Here is an 18992-nt window from a genome sequence, read left to right as displayed (position 1 = left end):
GAGTCGCGGATGGGGTGAGGGGAGGGTGACGCCCGCGGCCTCCCTCCCGTCGCTGCCGCGGGACACCGGCTCCCGGCTGCTCTGCTCGCCGTCCCCTCCGTCCCCCGTCCCCCGTCCGCCGCCGGGCGCGGCCGCTCCGGGTCCGGGGCGGGGTTCCCTCTCGGCCGGGCGGCTCCGGGCGCAGGGAGCAGGGAGCAGGGAAGCCCACCCCGGGGCGCGCCGGTCCTCTGGCGCCCCCTGCTGGCCCCCGACGGGCCCCGAGGGGAGGCGCGGTTGCCGGCGCTGCCCCGCATCCCCCTCCACCCCCAGTCCCTTCTCCCCAGCCCCGCTCTGGAGCCCGCCGGGGCCCCGGGGCCAGGGGAGGGCAGGGCAGCCCCCTCACACCCTCACACCCTCTCCCCCCACCAAGCAATGGATCTCACCAGGGGCGCCCCCAAGGAAATAGATCCAGCAGGGTGACAAGGGCGCCAGCAAGGTGCTCCGCAAAGGGGGATGCTTCTCTCCTTGTTTGTCCCGGAGCCTCGCGCAGCCAGTTTGGGCTCTACCCTCCCCTTCCCCTTGAGGAGGGGGCTGCCTGCTTCTCGCATCACCTGTTCGCCCTGCTGCATGGACGCACCCTCGGGTGCATCTAGAGAATCAGGTGGCCCCGGGGCCACATCCGCGCACACAGGTAGCAGCTAAGGGCACCCTCACCTCCTCCGCGTGCATCCCTCTTTCTGTTGCTTCCTCCGTACCTCTCATGAGAACCTTCCTCTCCATCACCCACCACCAGCCCTCTCTGGGGTCTCCCTGCCCTCCCCAGGGTTGGGGGGTGGGTAGGCATGGGGAAGATGCAGGGCTGTCTGCGATTCTTAGAACTCCCTCCTCTTCCTTCCCCGGGTGAGCCCCGCTTCCCTGCCCTCTGCCCCCACCCCAGTCCTTGTTGGTCTCCATATTTGCCTCGGACACATCTAGTACAATCTCCTGTGGGACTTAGGTCTGTTGGGAAACAGCAGGCATTTCTGTTCTCTCCGTTCTAGCCTCCCTCTGAGACAATATCTGCTTCGAAAGGTCAGGAGGGACATAGCAGGAAAATAAAAGATCTGGGTTAATGTCTTAAAAAATGGTATCCTGCCATGCAGAACAGCACAGTGCTGGGCACGCGGTCCCGCACTGGTTTGGGTCCTCGGTGTTTCAATGGCTTAACAAGATCTAATTTTGTTAAATGCTTTTTCTTTTTTAAAAACATTTATTTTTATTTTTTAAAGATTTTAAAAATGTATTCATTTGAGAGATAGAGTATGGGCAGGGGAGTGGGGGTAGGGGGAGAGGGAGAAGCAGGCTCCCTGCTGAGCAGGAAGCCAGATGCACCTGGATCCCGGGACCCCAGGATCATGACCTGAGCTGAAGGCAAAGTTTTAACTGACTGAACTACCCAGGTGCCCCTCTTTCTTTCTTTCTCTTTCTTTCTTTCTTTCTTTCTTTCTTTCTTTCTTTCTTTCTTTCTTTCTTTCTTTCTTTCTTTCCTTCCTTCCTTCCTTCCTTCCTTCCTTCCTTCCTTCTTTCTTTCTTTTTCTTCTTTCTTTCTTCTTTCTTTTTGACCTATTTATTTATTGAGAGAGAGAGCACGTGCTTGTGGCGGGATGGTTTGAGGGAGGGTCAGAGGGAGAGGGAAAGAGAATCTTCAAGCAGACTCCCTACTGAGTGCAGAGCCCAACTAAGGGCTTGATATCACCACCCCAGGATCATAACCTGAGCCAAAATCAAGAGTAGAACTCCTAACCAGGTGGCTCCTGAGCCACCCAGGCACCCCTCAAATGCTTTTTTTTTTTTTTCAAATGCTTTTTCTACATCTATTGAGACAATCATGCGTCCTTTATCATTCATTCTGTTAATATGGTGTCTCACACTTTTTACATGTTAAACCAACCTTGCATCCCAGGGATCAACACCATGTGGTCTTGCTGTATTCTGTTTTTGATGAGTTGTTGAATTCAGTTTCTAGTATTTTATTGATGATTTTTGCATCTATGTTCATCAGATACTGGCCTATAGTTCTCTCAGAGTGTCTTTCCCTTGAGTTTGGTATGTGTGTGTGTGAGACGCTTGCCTCATAAAGTGAGTTTGAAAGTGTCTCTCCTCTTCTATTTTTTGGAAGAGTTTAAGGGGTTTTGGTATTAATTCTTTGAATGTTTGGTAAAATTTGATTATGAGGTCATCAGGGTCCTGGCTTTTCTTTGGAGGTTTTCAATTACTAGTTTAATCGCCTTATTTGTTTTTTGTTATTTATCTGTTAAGCCTATTTCTTGTTGATCGGTTCTGTGTTTACAGGGATTTATCCATTTCTGGGTTATCCAATTTGTATGCACCTAATTGCTCATAATAGCCCATATTCCTTTTAATTTCTGAGGCATCTGTTGTGATGTCTCCTCTTTCATTTCTGTATTCATTTGGGTTTTCTCTCTTTTTTCCCTCAGTCTAGCTAAGGGTTTGTTGATTTCATTTTTTTTAAACTAACTCTTAGTTTTATTGATTTTTTTTCTATTCTCTGTTATATTTATTTCTGCTCTGATCTTTATTATTTTCTTTCCTCTGCTAACTTTGGGGTTCATGTGATGTTCTTCTTTTTCTGGTCCTTTGAGGTGTAAAGTTAGTATTCTTTTTTTTTTATATTTCTTTTTCCTTTTCTTAAAAGAAAGGTTTTATTTATTTATGAGAGACAGGGGGGTGGGAGGGTGGGGCAGAGACACGGGCAGAGGGAGAAGTAGGCTCCATGTAGGGAGCCTGATGTTGGGACTCAATCCCAGGACTCCAGGATCACACCCTGGGCTGAAGGCAGGTGCTAAATCGCTGAGCCACCCAGTGATCCCCTCTTTTCCTTTAATGTAGGCATTTATTGCTATTAAACTTCCCTCTTAGTACTGTGTTGGTCCATCTCATAAGTTTGTCCTCATTTTTGTCTTGAGATAATTTCTAACTTTCCTTTTGATTTCTTCATTGACCTAGTGGTTGTCCAAGAGTCTGAAAATTTAAACTACAAATGGTTATTGGTCTTAAATATAAATTGTAGATTATGTAGCAAGATATCCAATGAAAATGACACTGCTCTGTTTTCTGTCCCTGGTGAGAGAGCTGCAAAAATATAGCCTTGATGCAATGAGTTGCATAAGCCACAGGTGAGCCTTTGGAGACAGTTTAAATTCTGACCAAAAGCATATGGAGTCTTCATTTTCCTGTATCCTTGCCAACACTGTATATTATCAATCTTTAAAATTTTTTTGCCAGTCAGGAGAAAATGATATTTCATTGTTGTTTTAATTTTCCTAATTATTCATGAGGCTATTCATCTCTTCATACGTATAGCTACTTCTTCTTCTGTATGTTTCTTGTTCATATCGATGTGCATTAAGAAATTGTTTTGTATTTTTACTGATTTTTAGGATATAATTGATATGTAAGATATATTGATTATGTCAATATATGTCAATATATAGGATATATTGATTCTGGATAGTAATCCTACGTTTTTGATGGTCTTCTCTACTGATCCTAATTTTTCAATTTTTGATTTCCCCTGACTACACACAATATACTTCCCTCCTCCCATACAATAGCTTTCCCTTAGGACCAGTGCTGCCCAACACACATCTGCAAATATTTTGTTTTCCTTTTAATTTGCTGATTTCTTTTATCATAGAAATTTAAAATATTTATCTAGCCAAATATGTTGATTTTTTTTTTAAATTTTAGGGGGGTGGCTTTGGTGTTTGTTTAAAAAAATCTCCCACACTCGGGTGCCTGGGTGGCTCAGCTGGTTCTTTTGGCTCAGGTCATGATCCTAGGGTCCTAGGATTGAGCCCCACATGGCACTCCCTGCTCAGCTGTGCGTGTGCTCGCTCTCTCTCTCATGCTCTCTCAAATAAATAGAATCTTAAAAAAACAAAAAATAAAGTCTTCCACACTCAAAATTATAAGTGTATGCCAACCCATTTATTTTTAGAATTGTAATTTTAAAATATTGTGTTTTTAAAAATTGTGGTAAGGCACACATCACGTGAAATTGACCATCCTAACCATTTTTAAGTGTACTGTTCAGGATTGTTAAGTATATTTATATTGTGCAACCAATCTCCGGAACATTTTCATCTCACAAAACTGAAACTCTATACCTATTAATCAACATATCCCCATTTCCTCCTCCTTGCCAGCCACTGGCAACCACAGTCTACTTTCTGTTTCTATGAATTTGATGACTCTAGGTACCTCATGTAAGTGGAATAATGCAGCATTGTCCTTTTGTGACTGGCTTACTTTTTTTTTTAATTTATTTTTTATTGGTGTTCAATTTACTAACATACAGAATAACCCCCAGTGCCCATCACCCATTCACTCCCACCCCCCGCCCTCCTCCCCTTCTACCACCCCTAGGTCGTTTCCCAGAGTTAGCAGTCTTTACGTTCTGTCTCCCTTTCTGATATTTCCCACACATTTCTTCTCCCTTCCCTTATATGACTGGCTTACTTTCCTCAGCATAATAGCCTCAAGGTTCATTTCTGTTGGAGCATGTGACAGGATTTCTTTCCTTTTCAGGGCTGAATAATAATCCATTGTATGTATATACTACACTTTGTTTATCTATTTGTCTGTTTAAAAAATTTTTTTAAATTTATTCATGAGAGACACACACAGAGAGGCAGAGACACAGGCAGAGAGAGAAGCAGGCTCCACATAGGAGCCTGATGTGAGACTTGATCCCGGGACTCCAGGATCATGCCCTGAGCTGAATGCAGACGCTCAACCGCTGAGCCACCCAGGCGTCCCCATTTGTCTGTTGATAGACACTTGTGTTGCACCCATATTTGCCAATTGTGAATAATGCTGCTATGACCATGGTTGTGCAAATACCTCTTCAAGAACCTGCTTTCAGGATGCCTAGGTGGCTCAGCAGTTGAGCATCTGCCTTTGGCTCAAGGCATGATCTTGGGGTCCTGGGATTGAGTCCCACATGGGGCTCCCCGCAGGGAGTCTGCTTTCTCCCTCTGCCTATGTCTCTGCCTCTCTCTGTGTGTCTCTCATGAGTAAATAAATAAAATCTTAAAAAAAAAAAAGAAAGAAAGAAAAAGAACCTGCTCTCAGTTCTTTTGGGTAGATACCCAGACATGGAATTGCTGGGTCATATGGTAATTCTGTTTTCAATATTTTGAGGAACTGCCATACTGTTTCCATAGTGGCTGCACCATTTTACATTTCCACCAGTAATGCACAGGGGTTCCAATTTTTGCACATCCTCATCTTATTTGTTTTTTTCGACCGTAGCCATCCTGATTGGGTGTGAGGTGATATCTCATTGTAAAATTATATTCTCTTTTAATTAGAAGAACAATAAGTGAATACGTTCTCATTAGACATCATTCAAATCGTACTGATACAGCTGGAGCCCAATTTATCCACCATTCAATCCTGTTTCCAGAGCTGATGGTGTGCTCAACGAGGACTCGTGTTGAGTGCCTATACTGTCCCTGACACTCTTCTAGGTGGGGAGGATACATCAGCGAACAAAGGAAAGTCCCCACTGTTACAGTGGTTGAGGGAGGGAGCAGAGAATAAACAGACTTCTGGTGACCACATCTGGGGTTGTTGTCTTCAGGGCATTCCCCTCACCACCACCTCAAGTGGCCATGCGTGGGGAGGGATAAGGAGGTGGTACAAAGGAACCAGTCCGTGTCCACAGACCAAGGCACCTCCCATAAAAACTCCTCTACTGGGTTGTTTATCCTCCAGGACCTGTAGATACAGAGCTCAAGGTCTATGAGCTTTTCAAGAGCCTGCAACCATGTTTGAAGCCTGGAAATGATTATTGGCTCTAAAATATGAAAAGGAAGCCACAAAATAAAGGATAAATGTTTAATTAAAAGCATACAAACGTAATATTCCAACTTTATGAGTTTTTCAACTTTAGCATTTCACACATTTGAAAGTAATCTGTGGATCTGATTTTCTCACTTCTCAAGAATTTCCAATTATGAACAGATTTTTGGGAAAAAAATCAAAGCAAATTGCAAACTAAATGAGTTATACTCATTGACAATTTCAAAAGTGAGATTATAAAAATCCTCTCACTTTCCCCCCTCCAAATTGTGTTTAGTGTTGACAGCAGTGCATTTTAATTTGTTTGCTATCTTGGAGTTTGGGCCTTCGTTATGTTCCTTGCCAGGTCGGGTGTCTAAACATGGCCCAGGTGGGTTTTCACTAACAGAATTGTGCAAGGCAGCCATCTCATTGAACCCAGGAAAGGTTCTGTTACCCTATTTTGCCAGTTTGCAGAGCCTGAGGATGACAGGCTCCAACAGAGGCTGTTTCAAGGGCATCTTGCAGCAAAAGGAAGAGGCTTCTGCCTCTTACTGGCTAGTCATGGGGCAACTCTGATCTTGGAACCTGGCCCCAAACCTCAGCCTTCTCCATGGCTTCTCCTTGAAATAGTAAATGACTCCCTGCTGTGTTCTGATGCCCAATTTCCCAATGCTTGTGTTTCTGAGAACAGAATTCCCACTGGTCCAAACTAACAGCTCTGCTCAGCAGTGGCTACTTTTTCCTTTTCCTTTTTCTTTTTCCTTCTGACCTTGGTGTTCTAGGAGTGTGGCCCTCTCCCTGGGTCAGGAAGCTGGCCGATGCTCTTGGTCCAACTATGGGAGATTCACCAGTGACCTTGTCACCTAGGAGAGACCTACATGAGTAGGAATAAGCTTCTTTTTAAAAAAAAAATTATTCATGAGAGATACACAGAGAGTGGCAGAGACTGGCAGAGGGAGAAGCAGGCTCCCTGTGGGGAGCTTGATGTGGGACTCGATCCCAGGACTCCAGGGTCACGACCTGAGCTGAAGGCAGATGCTCAACCACTGAGCCATACAGGTTCCCCAGGAAGAAGCCTCTTATGCTCTGATCCAAGTTATTCCATCCATTTTATTATTCTCCTTGCCAGGGACAAGGACTTCATCAAGGACGCTTTGCTTTACCTCAGATAAGTATTTGCATAGTCTATACTTCTCCATCTCCAAACATCCAACCTGATTTTTAAAAGATAAAGTATTGCCTCTGAATACACACATATGTAATAAAAATGTGAAGAACGATGGGGAATGATAGTCGACAAATTCAGGATGATAGTTACTACTTCTTGGTGCTGATGGAGGGTTACTATAAATTGGTAATGAGTCATATTTTAGACTAGACACTGGGGAAACAGTGTCCATTTTATTATTCTGCATACTTTTGTTATATCAGAAATATTTGATAATAAATTTTAAAGGAAATACTTTTGCATCTGCTCCCATGATGATTAGTCGTGTTTGTTATTCTCAGTACTTGCTGGTTCTCCTCTTAACCTCCTTTCAATCACAGGTTTTCCCTTCCCTTGTGAACCTCTGCCAGCGTCCTCCCTCTTCCCCTTGTTCTCTGAAACTTGATTGACATCCACCCTCCAAACTTGACATCTATTTTTGCTAATAACTCTCTCTTTGGGTGTTCCCTCATATGCCTCTTTATCTCCTTGGAAACTGTGTAGTCTTAAAATATCAATCTCTCTTACCTGCCACCTCTTCATTTACTATACAGAATCATAGAATTTTAGAGCTAGAACCACCACTTGAGATCATCTATTCCAAACTCCTCATCAGGTAGAAGGGAAAAAAAGGACACTTGGAGATTTAAGTTCATCCTGAGCCATAGCAAAACCAGGATTCCAAATGAGGCTAACTTCAGGTTTCCCATAAGATTGAAAACCAGGAGAATTTCTTTGCCCCTATCCCTAGAAATGCTGTGGGAGGTGGGAGAGAGGTTGATGGACCTCTGAAATGAACACAAAAGGTAAGAGGAAAATATTTACAATTGCACCAAAAAGAATAAAATACCTAGGAATAAACTTAACCAAGGAAGTGAAAGACTTGTACTCTCAAAAACTGATGAAAGAAATTGAAGATGACACAAACAAATGAATATATTCCATGCTCACAGATTAGAATAATTAATACTGTTAAAATATCCATACTACCCAAAACAATCTACAGACTCAATGCAATACCAACAGCATTTTTCACAAAACTAGAACAAGTAATACTAAAATTTGTATAGAACCACAAAAGACCCTGAATAGCCAAAGCAATCCTGAGAAAGACAAGCAAACCGTGGGTATCAGAATCTTTCAAGATATACTTCAAAGCTGTAGTGATCAAAACAGTATGGTGCTGGCACAAAAATAGTGACATAGATCAATGGAACAGAATAGAAAACCCAGAACTAAACCCACACTTACATGGTCAATTAATCCATGACAAAGGAGGCAAGAATATATAAAGGGGAAAAGACAGTCTTTTCAATAAATGGTGCTTGGAAAACTGGAGAGCTACCTGTAAAAGCATAAAACTGATCACTTTTTAACATCATACACAAAAATAAACTCAAAATGGATTAAAGACCTAAATGTGAGACCTGAAATCATAAAAATCCTAGAAAAGAATACAGGCAGTAAGCTTCTCTGACATTGGCCATTGGACTAATTTTACAGATATATTTCCCAAGGCAAGGGAAACAAAATAAAAAATTAACTATTGGGACCACATCAAAATAAAAAGCTTTTGCTCAGCAAAGGAAACCATCAATTAAAGAAAAAGGCAAGCTACTGAATGGGGGGAGACAGTTGCAAATGATATATCTAATAAGGGGTTAATATCCAAAATATATAAAGAACTTATACAACTCAATACCAAAAAACCCCCAGTCTGATTAAAAAATGGGTAGATGACCTGAATAGACATTTTTTTCCAAAGAAGACATACAAATGGCCAGCAGATCCATGAAAAGATGCTCAACATCACTAATTATTAGGGAAATGAAAATAAAAACCACAATGAGATATTACCTCACACCTATCAGAATGGCTAAAATAAAAAAGACAAGAAATAACAAGTCTTGGCAATGATGTGGAGAAAATGCAACCTGTGTACACTGTTGGTGGACATGTAAATTGGTACAGACACTGTGGAAAACAGTATGGAGTTCCCTCAAAAAATTAAAAATAGAAATATCATACAATCTAATAATTCCACTACTGGATATTTACCCAAAGAAAATGAAAACACTCATTCAAAAAGAGATACATACCCCTACGGTTATTGCAGCATTATTTACAAGAACCAAGACATGGAAGCAACCTAAGTGTTCACTGATTGGATGGGTGGATAAAGGAGGTATGGTGTGTATTTACAATGGAATATTATGCAGCTATACAAAAGGATGAGATCATGCCATTTGTGACAAGGTAGATGACCTAGAGGATATTATGCTAAGTGAAATAAGCCAGGCTATAAAAGACAAATACTTGATGATTTCACTCATAGGTGGAATTTTTAAAAAGCAAACAAATAAACAAATCAATACAAAACAGAATCATACCTATAAGTACAAAGAACAAATGGACAGTGGCCAGCAGGGAAGGAGACAGGAGGATGGGCAAAATGGGTGAGTGGCAGACATAGGCTTTCAGTTATGGAAAGGATGGGTCATAGGGATAAAAGATACAACACAGGCAATCTAATCAGCAGTGTTGTAATAGCATGGTATGGTGGCAGATGGTAACTACATTTTTGGTGAACACAACAACATATAAACTTGTCAAATCACTATGTGGTATGCCCAAAACTCAAGTAACCATATGTGTTAACATTACTCAATTAAAAAAATAAATAAAAAATAAAAAGAAGATTAAAGTAAAATAGGGTCACTAAAGTGAATCCTAATTTAAGAAGACTGGTGTCTGTTTAAGAGAGGAGATTAGGACACAGATGTTCATGGAGGGAAGAGTACATGAAGACTCAGGGAGAAGAAGGCCATCTGCAAACCAAGGAGAGGTCTCAGAAGAAACCAGCCCTGACAACACCTTGATGTCAGACTTCTAGCCTACAGAATTGTGAGAAATTAAATTTCTGGGTTTAAAAAAAAAAGATTTTATTTATTTATTCATGAGAGACACAGAGAGAGGGGCAGAGACACAGGTAGAGGGAGAAGCAGGCTCCCTGAGGGGACCCTGATGCGGGACTCAATCCCAGGGCCCCGGGATCATGCCCTGAGCCAAAGGGAGACACTCAACTGCTGAGCCATCCAAGTGCCCCTAAATTTCTGTTGTTCAAGCCAAACAACAAAAAAACCAAAAACCTGAGAGGAAAACCTTAGTGAGGGAGAAAGTAGTTGGTGGTTGAATGCTTCTTTCTCTCCCTCCCTCCCTCCCCCTTGGCAGCCTAGAGCAGAAGAGGGCCAGATATCTAGAGTGAGGTCATATTGTTTCATTTCTCTCCTTCACATTACTGTGGGAATATTGCTGTACACCTTATTGCCACTGGGTAGAGAGAAGTGACATCTTTGTGATGTTGAGTCTACCTGTCAAAACACATGATATGCTTTTTCACGGGTTCCAGTCTTTTTTCTTTTGTTCTTCAACAGAGTTTTAAAGTTTTCTTTATACAGGTCTTGTACCTTTATTTTGGTTAAATTTATTCCCATATATTATGTTATTTTATTGTTGAAAGAGAAGATTCTAAAAGCTTCCTGAGAGAAAGAGAGTCACCTACAAGAAACAATAAATATGTTGACATCAGACTTCTCAACGTCAAACTGGATGCAAGATAACAACGGAGTATTTCAGAGGACTTAGAACTTTTCAAACCCTAGAATTATTTTGTGCATTTTAACTGTTATTAAATGTGACCATGAAGGACGCCTGGGTGACTCAGTCAGTTATGTGTCTGCCTTTGGCTCAGGTCATGATCTTGAGGTCCTGGGACCACATCAAGCTCTCTGCTCAGCAGGGAGTCTGGTTCTCTCTCTCCCTCTTCTGCTGTCTCTCTTTCTCTTGGTCTCTCCCAAATAAATAAATACATAATCTTAAAAAAATGTGGCCATGAATTAAAAATATTGTCAGGCATATATATCCTCAAAAAGTTTACCACAACAATACCTTCTTTGAAACTATTTAACAAATTATTTATTCAGTGGCTTCCCTGGGGACTATAATAAGCATTTTAATTTAAAACAATCTAGTTTGGATGGATAATAACTTAATTTCAATAGTCTACAAAACTTTTGCTCCAGTATACCTTCATTCCTTAACTCCTTCTTTATACTATTATTATTGTGCGAATTACATCTTTAGATATTATAAGCCAATCAATGAGGTTTTATAATTGGTACTTTATGCAGTTGTTTTTAAATAACATAGGAGAAGAAAAGAATTAAAACAAAAATACACTTATATTGTCTTCTATATTTATGTATATAGTTACCTCTCCTGCTGCTCTTTATTTCTTCATGTGTACTCAAGATACTGTCTGGTGTCCCTTCATATCAGCCTTAAGGATTCCCTTTAGCATTTCTGAACAGATCTTCTAGTGACAAGTTATCTGTATTGTTTGTCTGGGAATATCTTAATTTCTCCTTCACTTTTGAAGGAGAATTTGGCTGCATATAGAATTGATGGCCTTTTTCTTTCAACCCTTTGAAGATATCATTCCACTGTCTTCTACCTCCATGATTTCTGATAGAAGTCAGCTGTTAATCTTATTGAAGCTCACTTGTATGAGAAATAGTTTTCTTTATGCTATTTTCAAGATTTTTTTGCCCTTGACTTTCACTAGTTGAACTATGATGTGTTTAGGTGTGGATCTATTTGAATTATTTTACTTGGAGTTTTTCAATCTTCTTGGATGTGTACATTAGGTGTTTTCATCAATTCAGGAAGTCTTTAGTCATTATTTTTTCCAGTATTCTTTATTCTCTTTATTTTTCTCTTTTTCTGGGGCTCAAATTAGGTGTATATTGCTATCCTTGATGGTACCTTACAGGTCTCTGAAGCCCTGTTTTTCTTTCTTTCTTTTTTTAGTCTTTTGTTTAGACTGGATAATCTCTATTAACCTATCTTCAAATTTGCTGATTCTTTCTTTGGACGGCTCGAATTTACTAGTTAGTCCCTTTAGTGAATTTTTCATTTCATTTTTTTTTTATTTATGATAGTCATACAGAGAGAGAGAGAGAGGAGAGAGAGAGGCAGAGACACAGGCTGAGGGAGAAGCAGGCTCCATGCACAGGGAGCCCGACGTGGGATTCGATCCCAGGTCTCCAGGATTGCGCCCTAGGCCAAAGGCAGGCGCCAAACCACTGCGCCACCCAGGGATCCCTAATTTTTCATTTCAATAATCGTACTTTTCAGCTCCAGAATTCCTTTTCAATTTTTTGGGGGGTAATTTTGTTGTTGATTTTGCTATTTCGTAAGACACTGTTTCATACTTTCCTTTAATTTTTTTTTAAAGATTTATTTATTTGAGCAAGACAGAATGAGTGGGAGGGAGGGGCAGATGCAGAGGGACAAGGAGACTCTCCACTGAGCAGAGAGTCCGATGTAGGGCTTGATTCTAGGACCCCAGGATCATGACCTGAGCCAAAGGCAGACGCTTAACTGACTGAGCCACCGAGGTGCCCCTCCTTTAATTCTTAAGACATGGCATCCTTTAGTTCTTTAAACATATTTATAATAGCTGATTTCAAGTCTTTGTCTACTAAGTTAAACATCTGTGCTCCCTCAGTGATATTTTTAGTTGGCTGTTTAGTTTATTTTGCATGTGGCATTCTTTTCTGTTTCTTTGCAGAGCTTGTAAACTTTTGTGTAAAGTTAGACATTTAAAATAATATATGGTAACAACCTAAAATCAGATTCCCTCTCCCCGGTTTGTTGTTGTCGTTGTTTATTATTATTATTATTATTATTATTATTATTTTTAAAGATTTTATTTATTTATGAGAGACAGAGAGAAAGAGAGAGAGACACACACACAGGCAGAGGGAGAAGCAGGCTCCATACAGGGTGTCCGACATGGGACTGGATCCTGGGTCTCCAGCTGAAGGTGGTGCTAAACTGCTGAGCCAGCCGGGTTGCCCTATTATTGTTTTTCCTGTGGCTGCTTATTTGCTTAGTGAATTTCCTAAATGATTTCTGTTAATTCTATGTTCCTTGTAGTGTGCAGCTCTTAACTTCTCTGCTAGCCTTTATTATTTTTTTCTTACAGTTCTTAGTTTTAAGTCTGGTTTTCTAGGGTTCACTCTTCATTCAGTATAATTTGGTGGTGAACCAGGGATTGGTCCAAAGACTTCCCTAAATGCCTTCTCTATGTGTCTCCTACTCTTTGACAAGGGGAGCTATCTCTGAAGGCACACATCAAACTTCAGTTTACCAAACAGCTTTAGCTCGCTCATCCTGACTACACAGGGCCTGAAGGTCAGCCAGAGGTGAGCGACTGGGGCCTACTTCTTTCTGAGGTCTTTCCCAAGTATACACACTGTGCAGCCTTCTAGATCCCCAGGAATGCATTGGAACTTTTCAAAGTTCTCTATGATTTTCTAGTTATCCAGAGCTTACTCTTAAACTTTTGTTGGTGTTGGCCAGATCCTTGTTTCCTCTAACCAAAATCACACGCTTTGGTAGCTGATGTGTTGCCAGCAGATTGCTATTGTTTTTGGTAGTGCCCTAAATATAGTTTTTATTCCCCCCCTGAGCCAAGCTGTAACCACAGCACTTTGGCAATGAAGGTTTTCCAGGTAGCTGCAAAAGTGGACAAAATAATGACTGTGCACTAGGGATGGGGCTCTTAACAGAGCTCCAAAAGAAGTTAGTCCTCTCCTTTAGCTTTGAGACTGTTGATGTTTCATGGCTACTGGGCCACCAAGCTGAGTAGAGAGAGAGGATAAGAATAACCCCAAGTTAAAATGTGACAAGCACCACTGTCTTATTGAAGTTCAGTAATTTCTCTTGGATTGATGATTCCCAGTTCATTTGGTGGCTTTGGCACCTTTCCAGAATTCTGAAATGGTTGGCTTTAGTTGTTTTGCCAGTATTTTTGTTGTTTTTATGGGAGAGTGGTTCACCAAGGTCCTCACTTTACCATTCCAGAAGCCAATCTCCCTTGAAAGCATTTTTAAAGGAGAAGCACTTCAGCAAGATGGGAAATGAATCCAGGATGAAGCAATAAGTTATACAAAGTAAAAAAGAGAATATAACTTAGAAAAATGTAATGTTACTTAAATTAGCAATGTGTCTCTCCTGAAAAACATGTATATATTACAGATATCTTAGAAGTATAACACACTAGACTGGAAGCATGGTTGGAGGGAGGGGAATAGGGAACTGGTGGGAGGAGAAAAGACTGGAGGGTAATGAAATGTGTCTTGCTTAAGGAAACATCTAGAGCTGTCAAGGTTAAGAAATTGACAGGGGAAAGAGTAAATATAAGGGTCATGATACATTAGGGTTAACCATGTGAAGGGCATAAATAGAACATATTATTTTCTACAGAATAATTTGATCTTGGCAACAGAAAGCAGAAAAATCCAGGAAAGGAAACTTTAAACTATTCCAAAGGTGGGAAGGAGTAGAAAGAAAGTACAATAAATAGAAAACACAAAATGATTCAGCAGAAATGTGTCCTAAAGTAAAGTTAATAAATAAAAGTGAGGATGTGTCAGACTCACAGATCAAAATATGGAGGCTTTCTGAGTAGATATAAAACCAAGACACAATAATATATTGTTAGCAAGGACCATATAAGCAAAATTGAAAAACCAAATGTTAAAAAAGCCTGGCACATTAGGGAAAGAAATAACTCCAGGGTAGCAATTTTAACATCAGAAGAAAAAATGAATTTAGGGTAAAAATAAGGGACAAATGGAGAGGTTCTATATTAAGAAGGAATAATAAATCAAAAATAAATACCAATAAATACCAATAAATACCAATACCAATACCAATACCAATAAATCAAAAATAAATACCAAAAATAAATACCAATACCCAGCAATGTAGCCTCAAAATACATTAAAAAAAATCGCTAACATGGGGAAATGGATATAACAATAATTATATTTGGAGGTCTTAGCACAACTCCCAGAGTATGATACCACAAGCAGACCCAAAATAACCAGGATAGAATAACTGACTAATACAATCAATAATCTTGAGCTAAAACATGTGCACATTTGATACACATACCTTTTTATACTTAACAAATAAAGGAAATCTCCACATATTACAAAAGATGATATTAGTTACATTTTCCAACTATAATGAAATAAAGATACAATCTAGTAAAAACAGAACATTTAAGAATCCCATATTCCTAGAAAAAAATGATAACTATCTTTGGGCTAAAGAAGAAACGACAAGAAAAATCATGAAATACTTGGAACTGAATTGCAATGTCAAAGTTTGTAGTAATGCAAAACATAAGGGAAATGAATATTTTTGACGTTTATTAGAAAGCAAGAAATGCTTAGAACAAAAGAGGTGAGTGTGTAACCCAAGGGGGAAAAGGTAACAGAGTAAACTCACAAAAACAAGAAGAAAGGAAGCAACCAAACAACAAAGCTAATGCAGAAATGAAGAAAACAAAAACAACGGACAAAATTAACAAAACTCAAAACATGTCTTTTGACAACTCTAAACATAAATCTCTGATAAGAGTAGCTAAGCAAAAAGGACCATGTTCAGCTAAGTGTGGCATATTTTTTGTTCATGCTTGTCAACTTAGAGTTGCCAGAGAGCTGTTTCTCCTCTCAGAAAAGAAGAGGCGTAGGCCGAGTCCCTAGAGGAGGTGAAGCCTATGCCCGGGGAAAGCAAAGACTTCTCCAGACATTCTGTGCAGATTTCCACCTGCAAGGGAATCTGGGAAGGTAAGCATTTCACTTGAACACACTTGCTGCCAGGAACACAATTTGGGTAGAAGAGAGAGAAGAATGCGTGTTGAGTATGCAAGCACAAGTTTATGTCTCGACAATACACCAATGCATTTGAAAACGGATTAAAAAAATATACAAAAATGTAAAATGTCATATGGACAAACAGAGAGATAACTGTAGAAGAGCTTGCATATAGGAAAACTTATTCTACTGACAGCTGGCTACAAACAGTTCTACCATTCGTTGACCAGCTGACTCTTACATGAGTTGCATAGAAAATAGAAAATATAAAGGCGAGGCTGGTATAACCATAAAGGCAAAACTAGTGAAGGAAAGTGAAAGGAAAGAAAAAGCAAAGTGAACATTTACGCAAAAATCTTCTTTTCAGCCGAGTCCATCAATGCATTTTTTTAAACATAATTTATCAGGATCAAATAAGGATCAGCTAAGAATTAACAGTTAGTGTGAAACTTACCACCCGAATGGACTAGAGAAGAAAAATCACGTGACCTTCTCAAAAGATGCAGGAAATTCTTGATAAAGCTTGTGATGAAAATGGCATGAAAATGAAGAAGGGAAGTTTTTTTTAAACTTAATAAAACCTTCAGCAGACATCATATTTAAAACTTTAGATGTGTTCTTTTCAAGGTCTGGAGTGAAATGAAAATGGTTGCTTTAGCATTACTAGTCAAGATGGTATCAGAAACCCTGGCTAACACACTTCCTGCCTAGATGGTTGCAGTGGTCTGCCCGAAACAGACTGCCTGTCCCCCAAAAGCTCCCCCAACTCAGACCCATTGCTCACAAGGCAAATGGCAAGAGAGGGTTAAAAACTTACATTTGTCTCTAGTGGCTGGTAAAACCTTCCCAGAAGCTGTGTGATGTTTAGAGGAAGGACCATGGGATTTGCAGGGGTCAGATCCACGCTCAAGCCACACTCTACCACCTAATAGTTGTGATGCTGGGCAACTAGGTCAAGCAATCTCTCGAGACTCAGTTTCCCCTGCTGTAAAATGAGCATCCATGCTGTGAGAATTACAAGCATTACTGTACACAGGTGTTAGGCCCAGAGAGGGGAGGCATGGTTCAACCTCTGAGAGCTCCCTTTCCCATAGGTTGGCAGTTAGGGCATCCAGAATCTGGATCCAGTCTGTGTCTCCAACCTTGTTTCCCTCATACAAAATTCACCTGCTGGGACGCCTGGGTGGCTCAGTGGTTGAGCATCTGCCTTGGGCTCAGGGTGTGGTCGGGGGGTCCTGGGATCAAGTCCCACATTGGGCTCCCCTCAGGGAGCCTGCTTCTTCCTCTGCCTGTGTCTCTGCCTTATTTATTATAAATAAATAAAATATTTATTATTATTTTTAAAGATTTTATTTATTTATTCATGAGAGACAGAGTCCCTGCAGGGAGCCTAATGTGGGACTTGATCCCAGGACCCCGGGATCATGACCTGAGCGGAAGGCAGACGCTCAGCCCCTGAGCCACCCAGGCGTCCCTACCACACTAGGATTAAGTGTTCTGTACAACTCGCTTGGAAAATAATAGTCTAAATAAGCCTGAGTATAAAGGTTAATGGCGTTACTCAGTTTGCTTTCCTCTTAGATGGAACCAGGATGTGTTAGGACTGGGGCACCTGGGTGGCTCCGTGGTTGAGCATCTGCCTTCTGCTCAGGTCATGATCCCGGGGTCCTGGGATCCAGTCCTGCATCAGGCTCCCTGCAGGGACCTCTGCCTGTGTCTCTGCCTCTCTCCCTGTGTGTCTTTCATGAATAAATAAATAAAATCTTTTTAAAAATAATAAGTGTGCTTTGTTATTCACAGTGGGCTTCTCAGAGTGCACCGGTGGTTATGCTAAGGAGGTGAGGCAGAGGCAGTATGGTGGGAGGGCAAAGCGGGGGTGGGGGGGTGAGGGGGGTGGGCGGGCAGAAAGACCAACTGTGTGGTTAGAAGTCTGGGGCTTTGAGCCTTGTGAAATCAGCCTGACATCTGGGGAGGAGAGGGGGACGGAAGATGGAATGAAGTCTGAGATTCAAGGAATCATGGGGTCCGTAAAGAAGCCCCAGGAAAAGCCATGGACACTGAAGTTTGGTGCCCCCCCTCCCCCGCCCCCCATTGGCAGCACTCTGCACACTGTTGGACATCAATGTTCTAAGAGCTAGCTGTGCTTGACTCCACAGGGCTGGGGGGGTGGGTGACCTGACCCTTCACAAAGGGTCAAGTTTGATCCTAAACTTGCCCCACACGTGTTTTCTTTTGGTTGATTCTTTTATCTTTATGTTCTTTTTTTTTTTTTAATTAAGTATAATCTCTATGCCCAACACGGGGCTCACACTTACGACCAACCGAGCCAGCCAGGTACCCCTCTTTTCTCTGGTTCTGAGGTGTACTCTTTGGCTGTAACAAAACTGTAAGTGTAAGTGTGACCACTGCAGAGTGACAGGGAACAGACCCGTGACTGTTTAGGACCAGGGAGGAGGAAGGATTACAAAGGGGCCGGGAGGAAATTTCAGGGGTGATGGCTAGACTCACTACCCTGACTGTGGTGATGGCTTCATAGGTGTGTATGTGTATAGATGTCAACGGGTATCAAGTTGTACTCTGAATATGTGTGTTTTGTTATATGTAAATAATACTTCAATAAAGCTGATAAAAAAAAATCTCAGTATAGTCCTCACCTGTCAGATCCCTGTCTAGAACCTTCCACGGTTCACCCAAAGTGTACAGAATCACGGGCTTCCGTGACATGGCCCTAGGCTCTTTCCCCAGCCTTGTCTGCACTGCGCTACATGCTTTTTGCTCCAGCTAAACTGTATTTCTTGCCTTTCCCCGAGGCACCACCCTCTCTCTACCCATTAGCTTGGCCTAAATGTCATCCCCATGAAATCGTCCTCGAGTCAGGAATGATCTGTCCTTTTTTTTTTAACACCTACGATGCTCTTGGCGTGGCTTTCTCCATGATGTCCTGTAAACCTCCCCCTCTGAGACCATCAGCTTCTTGAGGGGAGGGATTATGCGTTTGATTTATTCTTGGGTTCCCCATGACCAGGAGCATAATTCTTCACACATGGAGGGTTGTGACCTATTAACAAAGGGGCCCCAACATGAATTTCTCAGTATCCTCCCCCTTAAAATCTTTCAGATCCTTCAACTCTCACATCGCTTGGCCTCCTCCTCCTCCTTCCTTCTTCAGGTCAAACCACACTTACTTAAATCCTTTCTTACACCCAAATCCTGTCCCTTTTCCT

At 41.3% G+C, this 18992-nt stretch overlaps 1 long non-coding RNA gene across 2 annotated transcripts; it reads right to left on the bottom strand.

The window, feature by feature from the left end:
- Positions 1 to 5869: 5869 nt before the first annotated feature.
- Positions 5870 to 17139, bottom strand: LOC140630642 (uncharacterized). 2 transcript variants are annotated; one of them, XR_012028411.1, is made up of 3 exons: positions 16586 to 17139; positions 16223 to 16290; positions 5870 to 7043 (listed from the first exon to the last, which is right to left on the bottom strand). It is a non-coding gene; the product is annotated as an uncharacterized lncRNA (long non-coding RNA). The 2 variants fall into 2 exon arrangements; XR_012028410.1 differs by having other exon boundaries at positions 16223 to 17139.
- Positions 17140 to 18992: the final 1853 nt, after the last annotated feature.

Source organism: Canis lupus, chromosome 3 (assembly GCF_048164855.1).
Source record: "Canis lupus baileyi chromosome 3, mCanLup2.hap1, whole genome shotgun sequence".
Lineage (NCBI taxonomy): Eukaryota > Metazoa > Chordata > Mammalia > Carnivora > Canidae > Canis > Canis lupus.
The sequence above is the reverse complement of the archived record's forward strand: the minus strand, read 5'-3'. Positions and strand labels throughout refer to the sequence as shown.